Here is a 23,017-nt window from a genome sequence, read left to right as displayed (position 1 = left end):
CTGTTTCAGCAGTTCCTAGCTCTGCATGTGTGTTCTCAGAGACAGTGCACTCTCTCAGCATTTCCTAGCTGTGTGTCGGTTCTCAGTGACAGTGCACTGTTTCGGCAGATCCTAGCTGTGTGTGTGTTCTCAGTAACACTGCACTGTTTCAGCAGTTCCTAGTTGTGTGTGTGTTCTCAGTGACAGTGCACTGTTTCATCAGTTCCTCGTTGTATGTGTGTGTTCTCAGTGACAGTGCACTGTTTCATCAGTTCCGAGTTGTGTGTGTGTTTTCTGAGTGACAGTGCGATGTTTCAGCTGTTTTTAGCTGTGTGTGTGTTCTCAGTGACAGTGCACTGTTTCAGTATTTCCAAGTTGTCTGTGTGTGTTCTCAGTGATAGTGCACTGTTTCATCAGTTCCTAGATCTGTATGTGTTTTCTCAGAGACAGTGCAATCTCTCAGCATTTCCTAGTTGTGTGTGTGTTCTCAGTGACAATGCACTGTTTCAGCAGTTCCTAGCTCTGTGTGTGTGTTCTCAGAGACAGTGCACTCTCTCGGCAGTTCCTCGTTGTATGTGTGTGTTCTCAGTGACAGTGCACTGTTTCATCAGTTCCGAGTTGTGTGTGTGTTTTCTGAGTGACAGTGCGATGTTTCAGCAGTTCCTAGCTGTGTGTGTGTTCTCAGTGACAGTGCACTGTTTCAGTATTTCCTAGATGTCTGTGTGTGTTCTCAGTGACAGTGCACTTTTTCAGCAGTTCCTAGCTCTGTATGTGTTTTCTCAGAGACAGTGCACTGTTTCAGCAGTTCCTAGCTCTGTGTGTGTGTTCTCAGTGACAGTGCACTTTTTCAGCAGTTCCTAGCTCTGTATGTGTTTTCTCAGAGACAGTGCACTCTCTCAGCATTTCCTAGTTGTGTGCGTGTTCTCAGTGAAAGTGCACTGTTTCAGCAGTTTCTAGTTTTGTATGTGTTCTCGGTGAAGTGCACTTTGTCAGCGGGTCCTTGTTGTGTGGGTGTGTTGTCAGTTACAGTGCACTTTTTCAGCAGGTCCTCGCTGCGTGTGTGTTCTCAGTAACAGTGCACTGTTTCAACAATTCCTAGTTGTGTGTGTGTGCTCAGTGAACTGCACTGTGTTTGCACTTCCGAGTTGTGTGTGTGTGTTCTCAGTGACAGTGCACTCTTTCAGCATTTCCTAGTTTTGTGTGTGTTTGTTCTCAGTGACAGTGCACTGTTTCAGCAGTTCCTAGTTGTATGTCTGTTCTCAATGACAGTGCACTGTTTCAGCAGTTCCTAGTTGTGTTTGTGTGTTCTCAGTGACAGTGCAAATTAATCATCATTTCCTAGTTGTGTGTGTGTGTTCTCAGTGACAGTGCACTGTTTCAGCAGTTCCTAGTTGCATGTGTGTGTTCTCAGTGACAGTGCACTGTTTCGGCATTTCCTCATTGTCTGTGTGTGTTCTCAGTGACAGTGCACTGTTTCAGCAGTTCCTAGCTCTGTATGTTTGTTCTCAGACACAGTGCACTCTCTCAGCATTTCCTAGTTGTTTGTGTGTTCTCAGTGACAATGCACTGTTTCAGCAGTTCCTAGCTGTGTTTGTGTTTTCTCAGTGACAGTGCACTGTTTCAGCAGTTCCTAGATTTGTGTGTGTTCTCAGTGACAGTGAGCTGTTTCAGCAGTTCCTATTTGTGCGTGTGTTCTCAGTGACAGTGCACTTTTTCAGCAGTTCCAAGTTGTCTGTATGTTCTCAGTGACAGTGCACTGTGCTTGCAGTTCCCAGTTGTTTGTGTGTGTTCTCAGTGACAGTGCACTGTTTTAGCAGTTCCTAGTTGTGTGTGTGTTCTCAGTGACAGTGCATTATGTCAGCAGTTCCTAGTTGTGTGTGTGTTCTCAGTGACAGTGCACTGTTTCAGCAGTTCCTCGTTGTATGTGTGTGTTCTGAGTGACAGTGCACTGTTCCAGCAGTTCCTAGGTGTGTGTGTGTTCTCAGTGACAGTTCACTGTTTCAGCAGTTCCTAGTTGTGTGTGTGTTCTCAGTGACAGTGCACTGATTCAGCAGTTCCTAGTTGTGTGTGTGTTCTCAGTGACAGTGCACTGTTTCAGCAGTTCCTAGTTGTCTGTGTGTTCTCAGTGACAGTGCACTGTTTCAGCAGTTCCTAGTTGTATGTGTGTGTTCTCAGCGACAGTGCACTGTTCAGCAGTTCCTAGTTGTGTGTGTTTGTTCTCAGTGACAGTGCACTGTTTCAGCAGTTCCTCGTTGTGTGTGTTCTCAGTGACACTGCACTGTTTCAGCAGTTCCTAGCTCTGTGTGTGTTCTCAGAGACAGTGCACTCTCTCAGCATTTCCCAGTTGCGTGTGTGTGTTCTCAGTGACAATGCACTGTTGCAGCAGTTCCTAGTTGTGTGTGTGTTCTCAGTGACAGAGCACAATTTCAGCAGTTCATAGTTGTGTATGTGTGTTCTCAGTGACAGTGCACTGTTTCATCAGTTCCTCGTTGTCTGTGTGTGTTCTCAGTGACATTGCGCTGTTTCAGCAGTTCCTAGCTCTGTATGTGTGTTCTCAGAGACAGTGCACTCTCTCAGCATTTCCTAGTTGTGTGTGTGTTCTCAGTGACAATGCACTGTTTCAGCAATTTCTTGCTGTGTATGTGTGTTCTCAGTGACAGTGCACTGTTGCAGCAGTTCCTAGTTGTGTATGTGTTCTCAGTGACAGTGCATTATGTCAGCAGTTCCTAGTTGTGTGTGTGTTCTCAGTGACAATGCACTGTTTCAGCAATTTCTAGCTGTGTGTGTGTGTTCTCAGTGACAGTGCACTGTTGCAGCAGTTCCTAATTGTGTGTGTGTTCTCAGTGACATAGCACAATTTCAGCAGTTCCTAGTTGTGTATGTGTGTTCTCAGTGACAGTGCGCTGTTTCAGCAGTTCCTAGCTCTGTATGTGTGTTCTCAGAGACAGTGCACTCTCTCAGCATTTCCGAGTTGTGTGTGTGTTCTCAGTGACAATGCACTGTTTCAGCAATTTCTTGCTGTGTATGTGTGTTCTCAGTGACAGTGCACTGTTGCAGCAGTTCCTAGTTGTGTATGTGTTCTCAGTGACAGTGCATTATTTCAGCAGTTCCTAGTTGTGTGTGTCTGTTCTCCATTACAGTGCACTTTTTCAGCAGTTCCTAGTTGTATGTGTGTTCTCAATGACAGTGCACTGTTTCAGCATTTCCTAGTTGTGTGTGTGTGTTCTTAGTGACAGTGCACTGTTTCAGCAGTTCCTAGTTGTATGTGTGTTCTCAATGACAGTGCACTGTTTCAGCATTTCCTAGTTGTGTGTGTGTGTTCTTAGTGACAGTGCACTGTTTCAGCAGTTCCTAGCTGTGTGTGTGTTCTCAGTGACAGTGCACTGTTTCAGCAGTTCCTAGTTGTGTGTGTGTTCTCAGTGACAGTGCACTGTTTCAACAGTTCTTAGTTGTGTGTGTGTGTTCCCAGTGACAGTGCACTGTTTCAGCAGTTCCAAGTTGTCTGTATGTTCTCAGTGACAGTGCACTGTGCTTGCAGTTCCTAGTTGTGTCTATCGGTTCTCAGTGACAGTGCACTGTTTCGGCAGATCCTAGCTTTGTGTGTGTTCTCAGTAACACTGCACTGTTTCAGCAGTTCCTAGTTGTGTGTGTGTGTTCTCAGTGACAGTGCATTATGTCAGCAGTTCCTAGTTGTGTGTGTGTGTTCCGAGTGACAGTGCACTGTTTCAGCAGTTACAAGTTGTCTGTATGTTCTCAGTGACAGTGCACTGTGCTTGCAGTTCCTAGTTGTGTGTGTCGGTTCTTAGTGACAGTGCACTGTTTCGGCAGATCCTAGCTTTGTGTGTGTTCTCAGTAACACTGCACTGTTTCAGCAGTTCCAAGTTGGGTGTGTGTGTTCTCAGTAACAGTGCACTGTTACAGCAGTTCCTAGTTGTGTGTGTGTGCTCAGTGAAGTGCACTGTGTCTGCACTTCCGAGTTGTGTGTGTGTGTTCTCAGTGACAGTGCACTCTTTCAGCATTTCCTAGTTTTGTGTGTTTGTGTTCTCAGTGACAGTGCACCTTTTCAGCATTTCCTAGTTGTGTGAGTGTGTTCTCAGTGACTGTGCACTGTTTCAGCAGTTCCTAGTTGTGTGTGTGTGTCCTCAGTGACAGTGCACTGTTTCAGCATTTCCTAGTTGTGTGTGTGTGTTCTTAGTGACAGTGTACTGTTTCAGCAGTTCCTAGCTGTGTGTGTGTTCTCAGTGACAGTGCACTGTTTCAACAGTTCTGAGTTGTGTGTGTGTGTTCCCAGTGACAGTGCACTGTTTCAGCAGTTCCAAGTTGTCAGTATGTTCTCAGTGACAGTGCACTGTTTCAGCAGTTCCTCGTTGTATGTGTGTGTTCTCAGTGACAGTGCACTGTTTCAGCAGTTCCTCGTTGTATGTGTGTGTTCTCAGTAACACTGCGCTCTTTCAGCAGTTCCTAGTTGTGTGTGTGTTCTCAGTGACAGTGCATTGTGTCAGCAGTTCCTAGTTGTGTGTGTGTTCTCAGTGCCAGTGCGCTGTTTCAGCAGTTCCTCGTTTTATGTGTGTGTTCTCAGTGACAGTGCACTGTTTCAGCAGTTCCTAGTTGTGTGGGTGTTCTCAGTGCCAGTGCGCTGTTTCAGCAGTTCCTCGTTGTATGTGTGTGTTCTCAGTGACAGTGCACTGTTCCAGCAGTTCCTAGTAGTGTGTGTGTTCTCAGTGACAGTGCACTGTTTCGGCAGTTCCTATTTGTGTGAGTGTTCTCAGTGACAGTGCACTGTTTCAGCAGTTCCGAGTTGTCTGTGTGTTCTCAGTGACAGTGCACTGTTTCAGCAGTTCCTAGTTGTATGTGTGTTCTCAGTGACAGTGCACTGTTTCAGCAGTTCCTAGCTGTGAGTGTGTTCTCAGTGACAGTGCACTTTTTCAGCACTTCCTAGTTGTGTGTGTGTTCTCAGTGACAGTGCACTGTTTCAGCAGTTCCTAGTTGTCTGTGTGTTCTCACTAACAGTGCACGGTTTCAGCAGTTCCTGTTGTGTGTGTGTGTTCTCAGTGTCAGTGCACTCTTTCAGCATTTCCTAGTTTTGTGTGTGTGTTCTCAGTGACAGTGCACTGTTTCAGTATTTCCTAGTTGTCTGTGTGTGTTCTCAGTGACAGTGCGCTGTTTCAGCAGTACCTAGCTCTGTATGTGTGTTCTCAGAGACAGTGCACTCTCTCAGCATTTCCTCGTTGTGTGTGTGTGTTCTCAGTGACAATGCACTGTTTCAGCAGTTCCTAGTTGTGTGTGTGTGTATTCCCAGTGAAAGTGCACTGTTTCAGCAGTTCCTAGCTCTGTGTGTGTGTTCTCAGAGACAGTGCACTCTCTCAGCATTTCCTAGTTGTGTGTGTGTGTTCTTAGTGACAGTGCACTGTTTCAGCAGTTCCTGGTTGTGTGTGTGTTCTCAGTGACAGTGCACTGTTTCTGCAGTTCCTAGTTGTGTGTGTGTGTTCTCAGTAACAGTGCACTGTTTCAGCAGTTCCTAGTTGTGTGTGTGTGCTCAGTGAAGTGCACTGTGCTTGCAGTTCCGAGTTGTGTGTGTGTGTTCTCAGTGACATTGCGCTGTGTCAGCAGTTCCTAGTTCTGTGTGTGTGTTATCAGTGACACTGCACTGTGTCAGCAGTTCCTAGTTATGTGTGTGTGTTCTCAGTGACAGTGCACTGTTTCAGCAGTTCCTAGTTGTGTGTGTGTGTGTGTTCTCAGTGACACTGCACTGTGTCAGCAGTTCCTAGTTGTGTATGTGTTCTCAGTGACAGTGCAATCTCTCAGCATTTCCTAGTTGTGTGTGTGTTCTCAGTGACAGTGCACTGTTTCAGCAGTTCCTCGTTGTGTGTGTGTGTGTTCTCAGTGACAGTGCACTGTTTCAGCAGTTCCTAGTCATGTGTTTGTTCTCAGTGACAGAGCACAGTTTCAGCAGTTCCCAGTTGTGTATGTGTGTTCTCAGTGACAGTGCACTCTCTCAGCAGTTCCTGGTTGTGTGTGTGTTCTCAGTGACAGTGCACTGTTTCTGCAGTTCCTAGTTGTGTGTGTGTGTTCTCAGTAACAGTGCACTGATTCAGCAGTTCCTAGTTGTGTGTGTGTGCTCAGTGAAGTGCACTGTGCTTGCAGTTCCGAGTTGTGTGTGTGTGTTCTCAGTGACATTGCGCTGTGTCAGCTGTTCCTAGTTCTGTGTGTGTATTCTCAGTGACACTGCACTGTGTCAGCAGTTCCTAGTTATGTGTGTGTGTTCTCAGTGACAGTGCACTGTTTCAGCAGTTCCTCGTTGTGTGTGTGTGTTCTCAGTGACAGTGCGCTGTTTCAGCAGTTCCTAGTCATGTGTTTATTCTCAGTGACAGACCACAGTTTCAGCAGTTCCCAGTTGTGTATGTGTGTTCTCAGTGACAGTGCACTCTCTCAGCATTTCCTAGTTGTGTGTGTCTTCTCAGTGACAGAGCACAGTTTCATCATTTCCTAGCTGTGTGTGTGTTCTCAGTGACAGTGCACTGTTTCATCAGTTCCTAGTTGTGTGTGTGTTTTCTCAGTGACAGTGCGATGTTTCAGCAGTTCCTAGTTGTGTATGTGTGCTCTGTGAAGTGCACTGTGCTTGCAGTTCCTAGTTGTGTGTGTGTGTTCTCAGTGACAGTGCGCTGTGTCAGCAGTTCCTAGTTGCGTGTGTGTGTTCTCAGTGACACTGCACTGTGTCAGCAGTTCCTACTTATGTGTGTGTGTTCTCAGTGACAGTGCAGTCTCTCAGCATTTCCTAGTTGTGTGTGTGTTCTCAGTGACAATGCACTGTTTCAGCAGTTCCTCGTTGTATGTGTGTGTTCTCAGTGAAAGTGCACTGTTTCAGCAATTCCTAGTTGTGTGTGTGTGCTCAGTAAAGTGCACTGTGTTTGCACTTCCGAGTTGTGTGTGTGTGTTCTCAGTGACAGTGCACTCTTTCAGCATTTCCTAGTTTTGTGTGTGTGTGTTCTCATTGACAGTGCACTGTTTCAGCAGTTGCTAGTTGTGTGTGTGTGTTCTCAATGACAGTGCACTGTTTCAGCATTTCCTAGTTATGTGTGTGTGTTCTCGGTGACAGTGCACTGTTTCAACAGTTCCTAGTTGTGTGTGTGTGTGTTCTTCGTGACAGTGCACTGTTTCAGCAGTTCCTAGTTGTGTGTATGTTCTCAGTGACAGTGCACTGTTTCAACAGTTCTTAGTTGTGTGTGTGAGTTCCCAGTGACAGTGCACTGTTTCAGCAGTTCCAAGTTGTCTGTATGTTCTCAGTGACAGTGCACTGTGCTTGCAGTTCCTAGTTGTGTGTGTCGGTTCTCAGTGACAGTGCACTGTTTCGGCAGATCCTAGCTGTGTGTGTGTTCTCAGTATCACTGCACTGTTTCAGCAGTTCCTAGTTGTGTGTGTCTTCTCAGTGACAGTGCATTGTGTCAGCAGTTCCTAGTTGTATGTGTGTTCTCAGTGCCAGTGTGCTGTTTCAGCAGTTCCTCGTTGTATGTGTGTGTTCTCATTGACAGTGCACTGTTCCAGCAGTTCCTAGTTGTGTGTGTGTTCTCAGTGACAGTGCACTGTTTCAGCAGTTCCTATTTGTGTGTGTGTTCTCAGTGACAGTGCACTGTTTCAGCAGTTCCTAGTTGTATGTGTGTTCTCAGTGACAGTGCACTGTTTCAGCAGTTCCTAGCTGTGAGTGTGTTCTCAGTGACAGTGCACTGTTTCAGCACTTCCTAGTTGTGCGTGTGTTCTCAGTGACAGTGCACTGTTTCAACAGTTCTTAGTTGTGTGTGTGAGTTCCCAGTGACAGTGCACTGTTTCAGCAGTTCCAAGTTGTCTGTATGTTCTCAGTGACAGTGCACTGTGCTTGCAGTTCCTAGTTGTGTGTGTCGGTTCTCAGTGACAGTGCACTGTTTCGGCAGATCCTAGGTGTGTGTGTGTTCTCAGTATCACTGCACTGTTTCAGCAGTTCCTAGTTGTGTGTGTCTTCTCAGTGACAGTGCATTGTGTCAGCAGTTCCTAGTTGTGTGTGTGTTCTCAGTGCCAGTGTGCTGTTTCAGCAGTTCCTCGTTGTATGTGTGTGTTCTCATTGACAGTGCACTGTTCCAGCAGTTCCTAGTTGTGTGTGTGTTCTCAGTGACAGTGCACTGTTTCGGCAGTTCCTATTTGTGTGTGTGTTCTCAGTGACAGTGCACTGTTTCAGCAGTTCCTAGTTGTATGTGTGTTCTCAGTGACAGTGCACTGTTTCAGCAGTTCCTAGCTGTGAGTGTGTTCTCAGTGACAGTGCACTGTTTCAGCACTTCCTAGTTGTGTGTGTGTTCTCAGTGACAGTGCACTGTTTCAGCAGTTCCTAGTTGTATGTGTGTTCTCAGTGACAGTGCACTGTTTCAGCAGTTCCTAGCTGTGAGTGTGTTCTCAGTGACAGTGCACTGTTTCAGCACTTCCTAGTTGTGTGTGTGTTCTCAGTGACAGTGCACTGTTTCAGCAGTTCCTAGTTGTCTCTGTGTTCTCAATGACAGTGCACTGTTTCAGCAGTTCCTAGTTGTGTGTGTTCTCAGTGACAGTGCACTGTTTCAGCAGTTCCAAGTTGCGTGTGTGTTCTCAGTGACAGTGCACTCTTTCAGCATTTCCTAGTTGTCTGTGTGTTCTCAGTGACAGTGCACTGTTTCAGCAGTTTCTAGCTGTGTGTGTGTTCTCAGTGACAGTGCACTGTTCAGCAGTTCCTAGTTGTGTGTGTGTGTTCTCAGTGACAGTGCACTGTTTCATCAGTTCCTAGTTGTGTGTGTGTATTCTCAGTGAAAGTGCGATGTTTCAGCAGTTCCTAGCTGTGTGTGTGTGCTCATTGACAGTGCACTGTTTTGGCATTTCCTCGTTGTCTGCGTGTGTTCTCAGTGACAGTGCGCTGTTTCAGCAGTTCCTAGCTCTGTGTGTGTGTTCTCCGAGACAGTGCACTCTCTCAGCATTTTCTAGTTGTGTGTGTGTTCTCAGTGACAATGCACTGTTTCAGCAGTTCCTAGCTGTGTGTGTGTTCTGCGTGACAGTGCACTGTTTCAGCAGTTTCTAGCTCTGTGTGTGTGTTCTCAGTGACAGTGCGCTGTTTCAGCAGTTCCTCGTTGTGTGTGTGTTCTCAGCGACAGTGCGCTGTTTCAGCAGTTCCTAGTTGTGTGTGTGTTCTCAGTGACAGTGCACTTTTTCAGCAGTTCCTAGTTGTGTGTGTGTTCTCAGTGACAGTGTACTTTTTCAGCAGTTCCTAGCTGTGTGTGTGTTCTCAGTGACAGTGCACTGTTTCAGCAGTTCCTAGTTGTGTGTGTGTGTTCTCAGTGAAAGTGCACTCTTTCAGCATTTCCTAGTTGTGTGTGTGTGTTCTCAGTGAAAGTGCACTGTTTCAGCAGTTCCTAGTTTTGTATGTGTTCTCGGTGAAGTTCACTTTGTCAGCGGGTCCTAGTTGTGTGTGTCTGTGTTGTCAGTGACACTGCACTGTTTCACCAGTTCCTATTTGTGTGTGTGTTCTCAGTGACAGTGCATTGTATCAGCAGTTCCTAGTTGTGTTTGTGTTCTCAGTGACAATGCAATGTTTCAGCAGTTCCTATCTGTGTGTGTCTGTTCTCAGTTACAGTGCTCTGTTTCAGCAGTTCCTAGCTCTGTGTGTGTTCTCAGTGACAGTGCACTTTTTCAGCCGTTCCTCGTTGCATGTGTGTGTTCTCAGTAACAGTGCACTGTTTCAGCAGTTCCTAGTTGTGTGTGTGTGCTCAGTGAATTGCACTGTGTTTTCAGTTCCTAGCTGTGTGTGTGTTCTGAGTGACAGTGCACTGTTTCAGCAGTTCCTAGTTGTGTGTTTGATCTCAGTGACAGAGCACAGTTTCAGCCATTCCTAGTTGTGTATGCGTGTTCTCAGTGACAGTGCACTGTTTCAGCAGTTCCTAGTTGTGTGTGTGTGTTCTCAGTGACATTGCACTGTTTCAGCAGTTCCTAGTTGTGTGTGTTTGTTCTCAGTGACAGTGCACTGTTTCCGCAGTTCCTAGTTGTCTGTGTGTTCTCAGTGACAGTGCACTGTTTCAGCAGTTCCTAGTTGTGTGTGTGTGTTCTCAGAGACAGTGCACTCTCTCAGCATTTCCTAGTTGTGTGTGTGTTCTCAGTGACATAGCACAATTTCAGCAGTTCCTAGTTGTGTATGTGTGTTCTCAGTGACAGTGCGCTGTTTCAGCAGTTCCTAGCTCTGTATGTGTGTTCTCAGAGACAGTGCACTCTCTCAGCATTTCCTAGTTGTGTGTGTGTTCTCAGTGACAATGCACTGTTTCAGCAGTTCCTAGCTGTGTGTGTGTTCTGAGTGACAGTGCACTGTTTCAGCAGTTCCTAGTTGTGTGTGTGTTCTCAGTGACAGAGCACAGTTTCAGCCATTCCTAGTTGTGTATGCGTGTTCTCAGTGACAGTGCACTTTTTCAGCAGTTCCTAGCTGTGTGTGTGTTCTCAGTGACAGTGCGCTGTTTCAGCTGTTCCTAGTTGTGTCTGTGTGTTCTCAGTCACAGTGTGCTGTTTCAGCTGTTCCTAGTTGTGTGTGTGTTCTCATTGACAGAGCACAGTTTCAGCAGTTCCTAGTTGTGTATGTGTGTTCTCAGTGACAGTGCACTTTTTCAGCAGTTCCTAGCTCTGTGTGTGTTCTCACTGATAGTGCACTTTTTCAGCAGTTCCTAGCTCTGTGTGTGTTCTCAGTGACAATGTGCTGTTTCAGCAGTCCTCGTTGTATGTGTGTGTTCTCAGTGAAAGTGCACTGTTTCAGCAGTTCCTCGTTGTATGTGTGTGTTCTCAGTGAAAGTGCTCTGTTTCAACAGTTCCTAGTTTTGTATGTGTTTTCGGTGAAGTGCACTTTGTCAGCGGGTTCTAGTTGTGTGTGTCTGTGTTGTCAGGGACAGTGCACTTTTTCAGCAGTACCTATTTGAGTGTGTGTTCTCAGTGACAGTGCATTGTGTCAGCAGTTCCTAGTTGTGTTTGTGTTCTCAGTGACAACGCACTGTTTCAGCAGTTCCTAGCTGTGTGTGTCTGTTCTCAGTGACAGTGCACTCTTTCAGCATTTCTTAGTTTTGTGTGTGTGTGTTCTCAGTGACAGTGCGCTGTTTCAGCAGTTCCTAGCTGTGTGTGTCTGTTCTCAGTGACAGTGCGCTGTTTCAGCAGTTCCTAGCTCTGCATGTGTGTTCTCAGAGACAGTGCACTCTCTCAGCATTTCCTAGTTGTGTGTGTGTTCTCTGTGACAGTGCACTGTTTCAGCAGTTCCTCGCTGTGTGTGTGTTCTCAGTGACAGTGCACTGTGTCAGCAGTTCCTATTTGTGTGTGTGTTCTCAGTGACAGTGCATTGTGTCAGCAGTTCCTAGTTGTGTGTGTGTTCTCAGTGACAGTGCACTCTTTCAGCATTTCCTAGTATTGTGCTTGTGTGTTCTCAGTGACAGTGCACTGTATCGTCATTTCCTAGTTGTGTGTGTGTGTTCTCAGTGACAGTGCGCTGTTTCAGCAGTTCCTAGCTCTGCATGTGTGTTCTCAGAGACAGTGCACTCTCTCAGCATTTCCTAGCTGTGTGTCGGTTCTCAGTGACAGTGCACTGTTTCGGCAGATCCTAGCTGTGTGTGTGTTCTCAGTAACACTGCACTGTTTCAGCAGTTCCTAGTTGTGTGTGTGTTCTCAGTGACAGTGCACTGTTTCATCAGTTCCTCGTTGTATGTGTGTGTTCTCAGTGACAGTGCACTGTTTCATCAGTTCCGAGTTGTGTGTGTGTTTTCTGAGTGACAGTGCGATGTTTCAGCTGTTTTTTAGCTGTGTGTGTGTTCTCAGTGACAGTGCACTGTTTCAGTATTTCCAAGTTGTCTGTGTGTGTTCTCAGTGATAGTGCACTGTTTCATCAGTTCCTAGATCTGTATGTGTTTTCTCAGAGACAGTGCACTCTCTCAGCATTTCCTAGTTGTGTGTGTGTTCTCAGTGACAATGCACTGTTTCAGCAGTTCCTAGCTCTGTGTGTGTGTTCTCAGAGACAGTGCACTCTCTCGGCAGTTCCTCGTTGTATGTGTGTGTTCTCAGTGACAGTGCACTGTTTCATCAGTTCCGAGTTGTGTGTGTGTTTTCTGAGTGACAGTGCGATGTTTCAGCAGTTCCTAGCTGTGTGTGTGTTCTCAGTGACAGTGCACTGTTTCAGTATTTCCTAGATGTCTGTGTGTGTTCTCAGTGACAGTGCACTTTTTCAGCAGTTCCTAGCTCTGTATGTGTTTTCTCAGAGACAGTGCACTGTTTCAGCAGTTCCTAGCTCTGTGTGTGTGTTCTCAGTGACAGTGCACTTTTTCAGCAGTTCCTAGCTCTGTATGTGTTTTCTCAGAGACAGTGCACTCTCTCAGCATTTCCTAGTTGTGTGCGTGTTCTCAGTGAAAGTGCACTGTTTCAGCAGTTTCTAGTTTTGTATGTGTTCTCGGTGAAGTGCACTTTGTCAGCGGGTCCTTGTTGTGTGGGTGTGTTGTCAGTTACAGTGCACTGTTTCAACAATTCCTAGTTGTGTGTGTGTGCTCAGTGAACTGCACTGTGTTTGCACTTCCGAGTTGTGTGTGTGTGTTCTCAGTGACAGTGCACTCTTTCAGCATTTCCTAGTTTTGTGTGTGTTTGTTCTCAGTGACAGTGCACTGTTTCAGCAGTTCCTAGTTGTATGTCTGTTCTCAATGACAGTGCACTGTTTCAGCAGTTCCGAGTTGTGTTTGTGTGTTCTCAGTGACAGTGCAAATTAATCATCATTTCCTAGTTGTGTGTGTGTGTTCTCAGTGACAGTGCACTGTTTCAGCAGTTCCTAGTTGCATGTGTGTGTTCTCAGTGACAGTGCACTGTTTCGGCATTTCCTCATTGTCTGTGTGTGTTCTCAGTGACAGTGCACTGTTTCAGCAGTTCCTAGCTCTGTATGTTTGTTCTCAGACACAGTGCACTCTCTCAGCATTTCCTAGTTGTTTGTGTGTTCTCAGTGACAATGCACTGTTTCAGCAGTTCCTAGCTGTGTTTGTGTTTTCTCAGTGACAGTGCACTGTTTCAGCAGTTCCTAGATTTGTGTGTGTTCTCAGTGACAGTGAGCTGTTTCAGCAGTTCCTATTTGTGCGTGTGTTCTCAGTGACAGTGCACTTTTTCAGCAGTTCCAAGTTGTCTGTATGTTCTCAGTGACAGTGCACTGTGCTTGCAGTTCCCAGTTGTTTGTGTGTGTTCTCAGTGACAGTGCACTGTTTTAGCAGTTCCTAGTTGTGTGTGTGTTCTCAGTGACAGTGCATTATGTCAGCAGTTCCTAGTTGTGTGTGTGTTCTCAGTGACAGTGCACTGTTTCAGCAGTTCCTCGTTGTATGTGTGTGTTCTGAGTGACAGTGCACTGTTCCAGCAGTTCCTAGGTGTGTGTGTGTTCTCAGTGACAGTGCACTGTTTCAGTAGTTCCTAGTTGTGTGTGTGTTCTCAGTGACAGTGCACTGTTTCAGCAGTTCCTAGTTGTGTGTGTGTTCTCAGTGACAGTGCACTGTTTCAGCAGTTCCTAGTTGTCTGTGTGTTCTCAGTGACAGTGCACTGTTTCAGCAGTTCCTAGTTGTATGTGTGTGTTCTCAGCGACAGTGCACTGTTCAGCAGTTCCTAGTTGTGTGTGTTTGTTCTCAGTGACAGTGCACTGTTTCAGCAGTTCCTCGTTGTGTGTGTTCTCAGTGACACTGCACTGTTTCAGCAGTTCCTAGCTCTGTGTGTGTTCTCAGAGACAGTGCACTCTCTCAGCATTTCCCAGTTGCGTGTGTGTGTTCTCAGTGACAATGCACTGTTGCAGCAGTTCCTAGTTGTGTGTGTGTTCTCAGTGACAGAGCACAATTTCAGCAGTTCATAGTTGTGTATGTGTGTTCTCAGTGACAGTGCACTGTTTCATCAGTTCCTCGTTGTCTGTGTGTGTTCTCAGTGACATTGCGCTGTTTCAGCAGTTCCTAGCTCTGTATGTGTGTTCTCAGAGACAGTGCACTCTCTCAGCATTTCCTAGTTGTGTGTGTGTTCTCAGTGACAATGCACTGTTTCAGCAATTTCTTGCTGTGTATGTGTGTTCTCAGTGACAGTGCACTGTTGCAGCAGTTCCTAGTTGTGTATGTGTTCTCAGTGACAGTGCATTATGTCAGCAGTTCCTAGTTGTGTGTGTGTTCTCAGTGACAATGCACTGTTTCAGCAATTTCTAGCTGTGTGTGTGTGTTCTCAGTGACAGTGCACTGTTGCAGCAGTTCCTAATTGTGTGTGTGTTCTCAGTGACATAGCACAATTTCAGCAGTTCCTAGTTGTGTATGTGTGTTCTCAGTGACAGTGCGCTGTTTCAGCAGTTCCTAGCTCTGTATGTGTGTTCTCAGAGACAGTGCACTCTCTCAGCATTTCCGAGTTGTGTGTGTGTTCTCAGTGACAATGCACTGTTTCAGCAATTTCTTGCTGTGTATGTGTGTTCTCAGTGACAGTGCACTGTTGCAGCAGTTCCTAGTTGTGTATGTGTTCTCAGTGACAGTGCATTATGTCAGCAGTTCCTAGTTGTGTGTGTCTGTTCTCCATTACAGTGCACTTTTTCAGCAGTTCCTAGTTGTATGTGTGTTCTCAATGACAGTGCACTGTTTCAGCATTTCCTAGTTGTGTGTGTGTGTTCTTAGTGACAGTGCACTGTTTCAGCAGTTCCTAGTTGTATGTGTGTTCTCAATGACAGTGCACTGTTTCAGCATTTCCTAGTTGTGTGTGTGTGTTCTTAGTGACAGTGCACTGTTTCAGCAGTTCCTAGCTGTGTGTGTGTTCTCAGTGACAGTGCACTGTTTCAGCAGTTCCTAGTTGTGTGTGTGTTCTCAGTGACAGTGCACTGTTTCAACAGTTCTTAGTTGTGTGTGTGTGTTCCCAGTGACAGTGCACTGTTTCAGCAGTTCCAAGTTGTCTGTATGTTCTCAGTGACAGTGCACTGTGCTTGCAGTTCCTAGTTGTGTCTATCGGTTCTCAGTGACAGTGCACTGTTTCGGCAGATCCTAGCTTTGTGTGTGTTCTCAGTAACACTGCACTGTTTCAGCAGTTCCTAGTTGTGTGTGTGTGTTCTCAGTGACAGTGCATTATGTCAGCAGTTCCTAGTTGTGTGTGTGTGTTCCGAGTGACAGTGCACTGTTTCAGCAGTTACAAGTTGTCTGTATGTTCTCAGTGACAGTGCACTGTGCTTGCAGTTCCTAGTTGTGTGTGTCGGTTCTTAGTGACAGTGCACTGTTTCGGCAGATCCTAGCTTTGTGTGTGTTCTCAGTAACACTGCACTGTTTCAGCAGTTCCAAGTTGTGTGTGTGTGCTCAGTGAAGTGCACTGTGTCTGCACTTCCGAGTTGTGTGTGTGTGTTCTCAGTGACAGTGCACTCTTTCAGCATTTCCTAGTTTTGTGTGTTTGTGTTCTCAGTGACAGTGCACCTTTTCAGCATTTCCTAGTTGTGTGAGTGTGTTCTCAGTGACTGTGCACTGTTTCAGCAGTTCCTAGTTGTGTGTGTGTGTCCTCAGTGACAGTGCACTGTTTCAGCATTTCCTAGTTGTGTGTGTGTGTTCTTAGTGACAGTGTACTGTTTCAGCAGTTCCTAGCTGTGTGTGTGTTCTCAGTGACAGTGCACTGTTTCAACAGTTCTGAGTTGTGTGTGTGTGTTCCCAGTGACAGTGCACTGTTTCAGCAGTTCCAAGTTGTCAGTATGTTCTCAGTGACAGTGCACTGTTTCAGCAGTTCCTCGTTGTATGTGTGTGTTCTCAGTGACAGTGCACTGTTTCAGCAGTTCCTCGTTGTATGTGTGTGTTCTCAGTAACACTGCGCTCTTTCAGCAGTTCCTAGTTGTGTGTGTGTTCTCAGTGACAGTGCATTGTGTCAGCAGTTCCTAGTTGTGTGTGTGTTCTCAGTGCCAGTGCGCTGTTTCAGCAGTTCCTCGTTTTATGTGTGTGTTCTCAGTGACAGTGCACTGTTCCAGCAGTTCCTAGTAGTGTGTGTGTTCTCAGTGACAGTGCACTGTTTCGGCAGTTCCTATTTGTGTGAGTGTTCTCAGTGACAGTGCACTGTTTCAGCAGTTCCGAGTTGTCTGTGTGTTCTCAGTGACAGTGCAATGTTTCAGCAGTTCCTAGTTGTATGTGTGTTCTCAGTGACAGTGCACTGTTTCAGCAGTTCCTAGCTGTGAGTGTGTTCTCAGTGACAGTGCACTTTTTCAGCACTTCCTAGTTGTGTGTGTGTTCTCAGTGACAGTGCACTGTTTCAGCAGTTCCTAGTTGTCTGTGTGTTCTCACTAACAGTGCACGGTTTCAGCAGTTCCTGTTGTGTGTGTGTGTTCTCAGTGTCAGTGCACTCTTTCAGCATTTCCTAGTTTTGTGTGTGTGTTCTCAGTGACAGTGCACTGTTTCAGTATTTCCTAGTTGTCTGTGTGTGTTCTCAGTGACAGTGCGCTGTTTCAGCAGTACCTAGCTCTGTATGTGTGTTCTCAGAGACAGTGCACTCTCTCAGCATTTCCTCGTTGTGTGTGTGTGTTCTCAGTGACAATGCACTGTTTCAGCAGTTCCTAGTTGTGTGTGTGTGTATTCCCAGTGAAAGTGCACTGTTTCAGCAGTTCCTAGCTCTGTGTGTGTGTTCTCAGAGACAGTGCACTCTCTCAGCATTTCCTAGTTGTGTGTGTGTGTTCTTAGTGACAGTGCACTGTTTCAGCAGTTCCTGGTTGTGTGTGTGTTCTCAGTGACAGTGCACTGTTTCTGCAGTTCCTAGTTGTGTGTGTGTGTTCTCAGTAACAGTGCACTGTTTCAGCAGTTCCTAGTTGTGTGTGTGTGCTCAGTGAAGTGCACTGTGCTTGCAGTTCCGAGTTGTGTGTGTGTGTTCTCAGTGACATTGCGCTGTGTCAGCAGTTCCTAGTTCTGTGTGTGTGTTATCAGTGACACTGCACTGTGTCAGCAGTTCCTAGTTATGTGTGTGTGTTCTCAGTGACAGTGCACTGTTTCAGCAGTTCCTAGTTGTGTGTGTGTGTGTGTTCTCAGTGACACTGCACTGTGTCAGCAGTTCCTAGTTGTGTATGTGTTCTCAGTGACAGTGCAATCTCTCAGCATTTCCTAGTTGTGTGTGTGTTCTCAGTGACAGTGCACTGTTTCAGCAGTTCCTCGTTGTGTGTGTGTGTGTTCTCAGTGACAGTGCACTGTTTCAGCAGTTCCTAGTCATGTGTTTGTTCTCAGTGACAGAGCACAGTTTCAGCAGTTCCCAGTTGTGTATGTGTGTTCTCAGTGACAGTGCACTCTCTCAGCAGTTCCTGGTTGTGTGTGTGTTCTCAGTGACAGTGCACTGTTTCTGCAGTTCCTAGTTGTGTGTGTGTGTTCTCAGTAACAGTGCACTGTTTCAGCAGTTCCTAGTTGTGTGTGTGTGCTCAGTGAAGTGCACTGTGCTTGCAGTTCCGAGTTGTGTGTGTGTGTTCTCAGTGACATTGCGCTGTGTCAGCTGTTCCTAGTTCTGTGTGTGTATTCTCAGTGACACTGCACTGTGTCAGCAGTTCCTAGTTGTGTGTGTGTGTTCTCAGTGACAGTGCACTGTTTCAGCAGTTCCTAGTTGTGTGTGTGTGTGTGTGTTCTCAGTGACACTGCACTGTGTCAGCAGTTCCTAGTTGTGTGTGTGTTCTCAGTGACAGTGCACTCTCTCAGCATTTCCTAGTTGTGTGTGTGTTCTCAGTGACAGTGCACTGTTTCAGCAGTTCCTCGTTGTGTGTGTGTGTTCTCAGTGACAGTGCGCTGTTTCAGCTGTTCCTAGTCATGTGTTTATTCTCAGTGACAGAGCACAGTTTCAGCAGTTCCCAGTTGTGTATGTGTGTTCTCAGTGACAGTGCACTCTCTCAGCATTTCCTAGTTGTGTGTGTCTTCTCAGTGACAGAGCACAGTTTCATCATTTCCTAGCTGTGTGTGTGTTCTCAGTGACAGTGCACTGTTTCATCAGTTCCTAGTTGTGTGTGTGTTTTCTCAGTGACAGTGCGATGTTTCAGCAGTTCCTAGTTGTGTATGTGTGCTCTGTGAAGTGCACTGTGCTTGCAGTTCCTAGTTGTGTGTGTGTGTTCTCAGTGACAGTGCGCTGTGTCAGCAGTTCCTAGTTGCGTGTGTGTGTTCTCAGTGACACTGCACTGTGTCAGCAGTTCCTACTTATGTGTGTGTGTTCTCAGTGACAGTGCAGTCTCTCAGCATTTCCTAGTTGTGTGTGTGTTCTCAGTGACAATGCACTGTTTCAGCAGTGCCTCGTTGTATGTGTGTGTTCTCAGTGAAAGTGCACTGTTTCAGCAATTCCTAGTTGTGTGTGTGTGCTCAGTAAAGTGCACTGTGTTTGCACTTCCGAGTTGTGTGTGTGTGTTCTCAGTGACAGTGCACTCTTTCAGCATTTCCTAGTTTTGTGTGTGTGTGTTCTCATTGACAGTGCACTGTTTCAGCAGTTGCTAGTTGTGTGTGTGTGTTCTCAATGACAGTGCACTGTTTCAGCATTTCCTAGTTATGTGTGTGTGTTCTCGGTGACAGTGCACTGTTTCAACAGTTCCTAGTTGTGTGTGTGTGTGTTCTTCGTGACAGTGCACTGTTTCAGCAGTTCCTAGTTGTGTGTATGTTCTCAGTGACAGTGCACTGTTTCAGCAGTTCCTAGTTGTGTGTATGTTCTCAGTGACAGTGCACTGTTTCAACAGTTCTTAGTTGTGTGTGTGAGTTCCCAGTGACAGTGCACTGTTTCAGCAGTTCCAAGTTGTCTGTATGTTCTCAGTGACAGTGCACTGTGCTTGCAGTTCCTAGTTGTGTGTGTCGGTTCTCAGTGACAGTGCACTGTTTCGGCAGATCCTAGCTGTGTGTGTGTTCTCAGTATCACTGCACTGTTTCAGCAGTTCCTAGTTGTGTGTGTCTTCTCAGTGACAGTGCATTGTGTCAGCAGTTCCTAGTTGTATGTGTGTTCTCAGTGCCAGTGTGCTGTTTCAGCAGTTCCTCGTTGTATGTGTGTGTTCTCATTGACAGTGCACTGTTCCAGCAGTTCCTAGTTGTGTGTGTGTTCTCAGTGACAGTGCACTGTTTCAGCAGTTCCTATTTGTGTGTGTGTTCTCAGTGACAGTGCACTGTTTCAGCAGTTCCTAGTTGTATGTGTGTTCTCAGTGACAGTGCACTGTTTCAGCAGTTCCTAGCTGTGAGTGTGTTCTCAGTGACAGTGCACTGTTTCAGCACTTCCTAGTTGTGCGTGTGTTCTCAGTGACAGTGCACTGTTTCAACAGTTCTTAGTTGTGTGTGTGAGTTCCCAGTGACAGTGCACTGTTTCAGCAGTTCCAAGTTGTCTGTATGTTCTCAGTGACAGTGCACTGTGCTTGCAGTTCCTAGTCGTGTGTGTCGGTTCTCAGTGACAGTGCACTGTTTCGGCAGATCCTAGCTGTGTGTGTGTTCTCAGTATCACTGCACTGTTTCAGCAGTTCCTAGTTGTGTGTGTCTTCTCAGTGACAGTGCATTGTGTCAGCAGTTCCTAGTTGTGTGTGTGTTCTCAGTGACAGTGCACTGTTTCGGCAGTTCCTATTTGTGTGTGTGTTCTCAGTGACAGTGCACTGTTTCAGCAGTTCCTAGTTGTGTGTGTGTTCTCAGTGACAGTGCACTGTTTCGGCAGTTCCTATTTGTGTGTGTGTTCTCAGTGACAGTGCACTGTTTCAGCAGTTCCTAGTTGTATGTGTGTTCTCAGTGACAGTGCACTGTTTCAGCAGTTCCTAGCTGTGAGTGTGTTCTCAGTGACAGTGCACTGTTTCAGCACTTCCTAGTTGTGTGTGTGTTCTCAGTGACAGTGCACTGTTTCAGCAGTTCCTAGTTGTATGTGTGTTCTCAGTGACAGTGCACTGTTTCAGCAGTTCCTAGCTGTGAGTGTGTTCTCAGTGACAGTGCACTGTTTCAGCACTTCCTAGTTGTGTGTGTGTTCTCAGTGACAGTGCACTGTTTCAGCAGTTCCTAGTTGTCTCTGTGTTCTCAATGACAGTGCACTGTTTCAGCAGTTCCTAGTTGTGTGTGTTCTCAGTGACAGTGCACTGTTTCAGCAGTTCCAAGTTGCGTGTGTGTTCTCAGTGACAGTGCACTCTTTCAGCATTTCCTAGTTGTCTGTGTGTTCTCAGTGACAGTGCACTGTTTCAGCAGTTTCTAGCTGTGTGTGTGTTCTCAGTGACAGTGCACTGTTCAGCAGTTCCTAGTTGTGTGTGTGTGTTCTCAGTGACAGTGCACTGTTTCATCAGTTCCTAGTTGTGTGTGTGTATTCTCAGTGAAAGTGCGATGTTTCAGCAGTTCCTAGCTGTGTGTGTGTTCTCATTGACAGTGCACTGTTTTGGCATTTCCTCGTTGTCTGCGTGTGTTCTCAGTGACAGTGCGCTGTTTCAGCAGTTCCTAGCTCTGTGTGTGTGTTCTCCGAGACAGTGCACTCTCTCAGCATTTTCTAGTTGTGTGTGTGTTCTCAGTGACAATGCACTGTTTCAGCAGTTCCTAGCTGTGTGTGTGTTCTGCGTGACAGTGCACTGTTTCAGCAGTTTCTAGCTCTGTGTGTGTGTTCTCAGTGACAGTGCGCTGTTTCAGCAGTTCCTCGTTGTGTGTGTGTTCTCAGCGACAGTGCGCTGTTTCAGCAGTTCCTAGTTGTGTGTGTGTTCTCAGTGACAGTGCACTTTTTCAGCAGTTCCTAGTTGTGTGTGTGTTCTCAGTGACAGTGTACTTTTTCAGCAGTTCCTAGCTGTGTGTGTGTTCTCAGTGACAGTGCACTGTTTCAGCAGTTCCTAGTTGTGTGTGTGTGTTCTCAGTGAAAGTGCACTCTTTCAGCATTTCCTAGTTGTGTGTGTGTGTTCTCAGTGACAGTGCACTTTTTTATCCGTTCCTAGTTGTGTGTGTCTGTATTCTCAGTGACAGTGCGCTGTTTCAGCAGTACCTAGCTCTGTGTGTGTGTTCTCAGAGACAGTGCACTCTCTCAGCATTTCCTAGTTGTGTGTGTGTGTTCTCAGTGAAAGTGCACTGTTTCAGCAGTTCCTAGTTTTGTATGTGTTCTCGGTGAAGTTCACTTTGTCAGCGGGTCCTAGTTGTGTGTGTCTGTGTTGTCAGTGACACTGCACTGTTTCACCAGTTCCTATTTGTGTGTGTGTTCTCAGTGACAGTGCATTGTATCAGCAGTTCCTAGTTGTGTTTGTGTTCTCAGTGACAATGCAATGTTTCAGCAGTTCCTATCTGTGTGTGTCTGTTCTCAGTTACAGTGCTCTGTTTCAGCAGTTCCTAGCTCTGTGTGTGTTCTCAGTGACAGTGCACTTTTTCAGCCGTTCCTCGTTGCATGTGTGTGTTCTCAGTAACAGTGCACTGTTTCAGCAGTTCCTAGTTGTGTGTGTGTGCTCAGTGAATTGCACTGTGTTTTCAGTTCCTAGTTGTGATGTGTGTGTGTTCTCAGTGACAGTGCACTGTTTCAGCATTTCCTAGTTGTGTGTGTGTGTTCTCAGTGACAGTGCACTGTTTCAGCAGTTCCTTGTAGCGTGTGTGTTCTCAGTGACAGTGAACTGTTTCAGCAGTTCCTCGTTGTGTGTGTGTTCTCAGTGACAGTGCACTGTTTCAGCAGCTCCTAGTTGTATGAGTGTGTTCTCAGTGACAGTGCACTGTTTCATCAGTTCCTCATTGTATGTATGTGTTCTCAGTGACAGTGCACTGTTTCATCAGTTCCTAGTTGTGTGTGTGTTTTCTCAGTGACAGTGCGATGTTTCAGCAGTTCCTAGCTGTGTGTGTGTTCTCAGTGACAGTGCACTGTTTCATCAGTTCCTAGTTGTCTGTGTGTGTTCTCAGTGACTGTGCACTGTTTCAGCAGTTCCTAGTTGTGTGTGTGTTTTCTCAGTGACAGTGCGATGTTTCAGCAGTTCCTAGCTGTGTGTGTGTTCTCAGTGACAGTGCACTGTTTCATCAGTTCCTAGTTGTCTGTGTGTGTTCTCAGAGACAGTACACTCTCTCAGCATTTCCAAGTTGTGTGTGTTTTCTCAGTGACAATGCACTGTTTCAGCAGTTCCTAGCTGTGTGTGTGTTCTCAGAGATCGTGCACTCTCTCAGCATTTCCTAGTTGTGTGTGTGTTCTCAGTGACAATGCACTGTTTCAGCAGTTCCTCGTTGTGTGTATGTTCTCAGTGACAGAGCACATTTTCAGCCATTCCTCGTTGTGTATGTGTGTTCTCAGTGACAGTGCACTTTTTCAGCAGTTCCTAGCTGTGTGTGTGTTCTCAGTGACAGTGCACTTTTTCAGCAGTTCCTAGCTGTGTGTGTGTTCTCAGAGACAGTGCACTGTTTCAGCAGTTCCTAGCTGTGTCTGTGTTCTCAGTGACAGTGCATTGTGTCAGCTGTTCCTCGTTGTGTTTGTGTTCTCAGTGACAGTGCACTGTTTCAGCAGTTCCTAGCTGTGTGTGTGTTCTCAGTGACAGTGCACTGTTTCAGCAGTTCCTAGCTGTGTCTGTGTTCTCAGTGACAGTGCATTGTGTCAGCTGTTCCTCGTTGTGTTTGTGTTCTCAGTGACAGTGCACTGTTTCAGCAGTTCCTAGCTGTGTGTGTGTTCTCAGTGACAGTGCACTTTTTCAGCAGTTCCGAGTTGTGTGTGTGTGCTAGGTGAAGTGCACTGTGTTTTCAGTTCCGAGTTGTGTGTGTGTGTTCTCAGTGACAATGCACTCTTTCAGCATTTCCTAGTTTTGTGTGTGTGTGTTCTCAGTGACAGTGCACTGTTTCAGTATTTCCTAGTTGTCTGTTTGTGTTCTCAGTGACAGTTTCAGCAGTTCCTAGCTGTGTGTGTGTTCTCAGAGACAGTGCACTCTCTCAGCATTTCCTAGTTGTGTGTGTGTTCTCAGTGACAATGCACTGTTTCAGCAGTTCCTAACTGTGTTTGTGTTCTCAGAGATAGTGCACTCTATCAGCATTTTCTAGTTGTATGTGTGTTCTCAGTGACAATGCGCTGTTTCAGCAGTTCCTCGTTGTATGTGTGTGTTCTCAGTGAAAGTGCACTGTTTCAGCAGTTCCTAGTTTTG

Source organism: Chiloscyllium punctatum, chromosome 17, assembly GCF_047496795.1.
Source record: "Chiloscyllium punctatum isolate Juve2018m chromosome 17, sChiPun1.3, whole genome shotgun sequence".
NCBI lineage: Eukaryota > Metazoa > Chordata > Chondrichthyes > Orectolobiformes > Hemiscylliidae > Chiloscyllium > Chiloscyllium punctatum.
The sequence above is the reverse complement of the archived record's forward strand: the minus strand, read 5'-3'. Positions refer to the sequence as shown.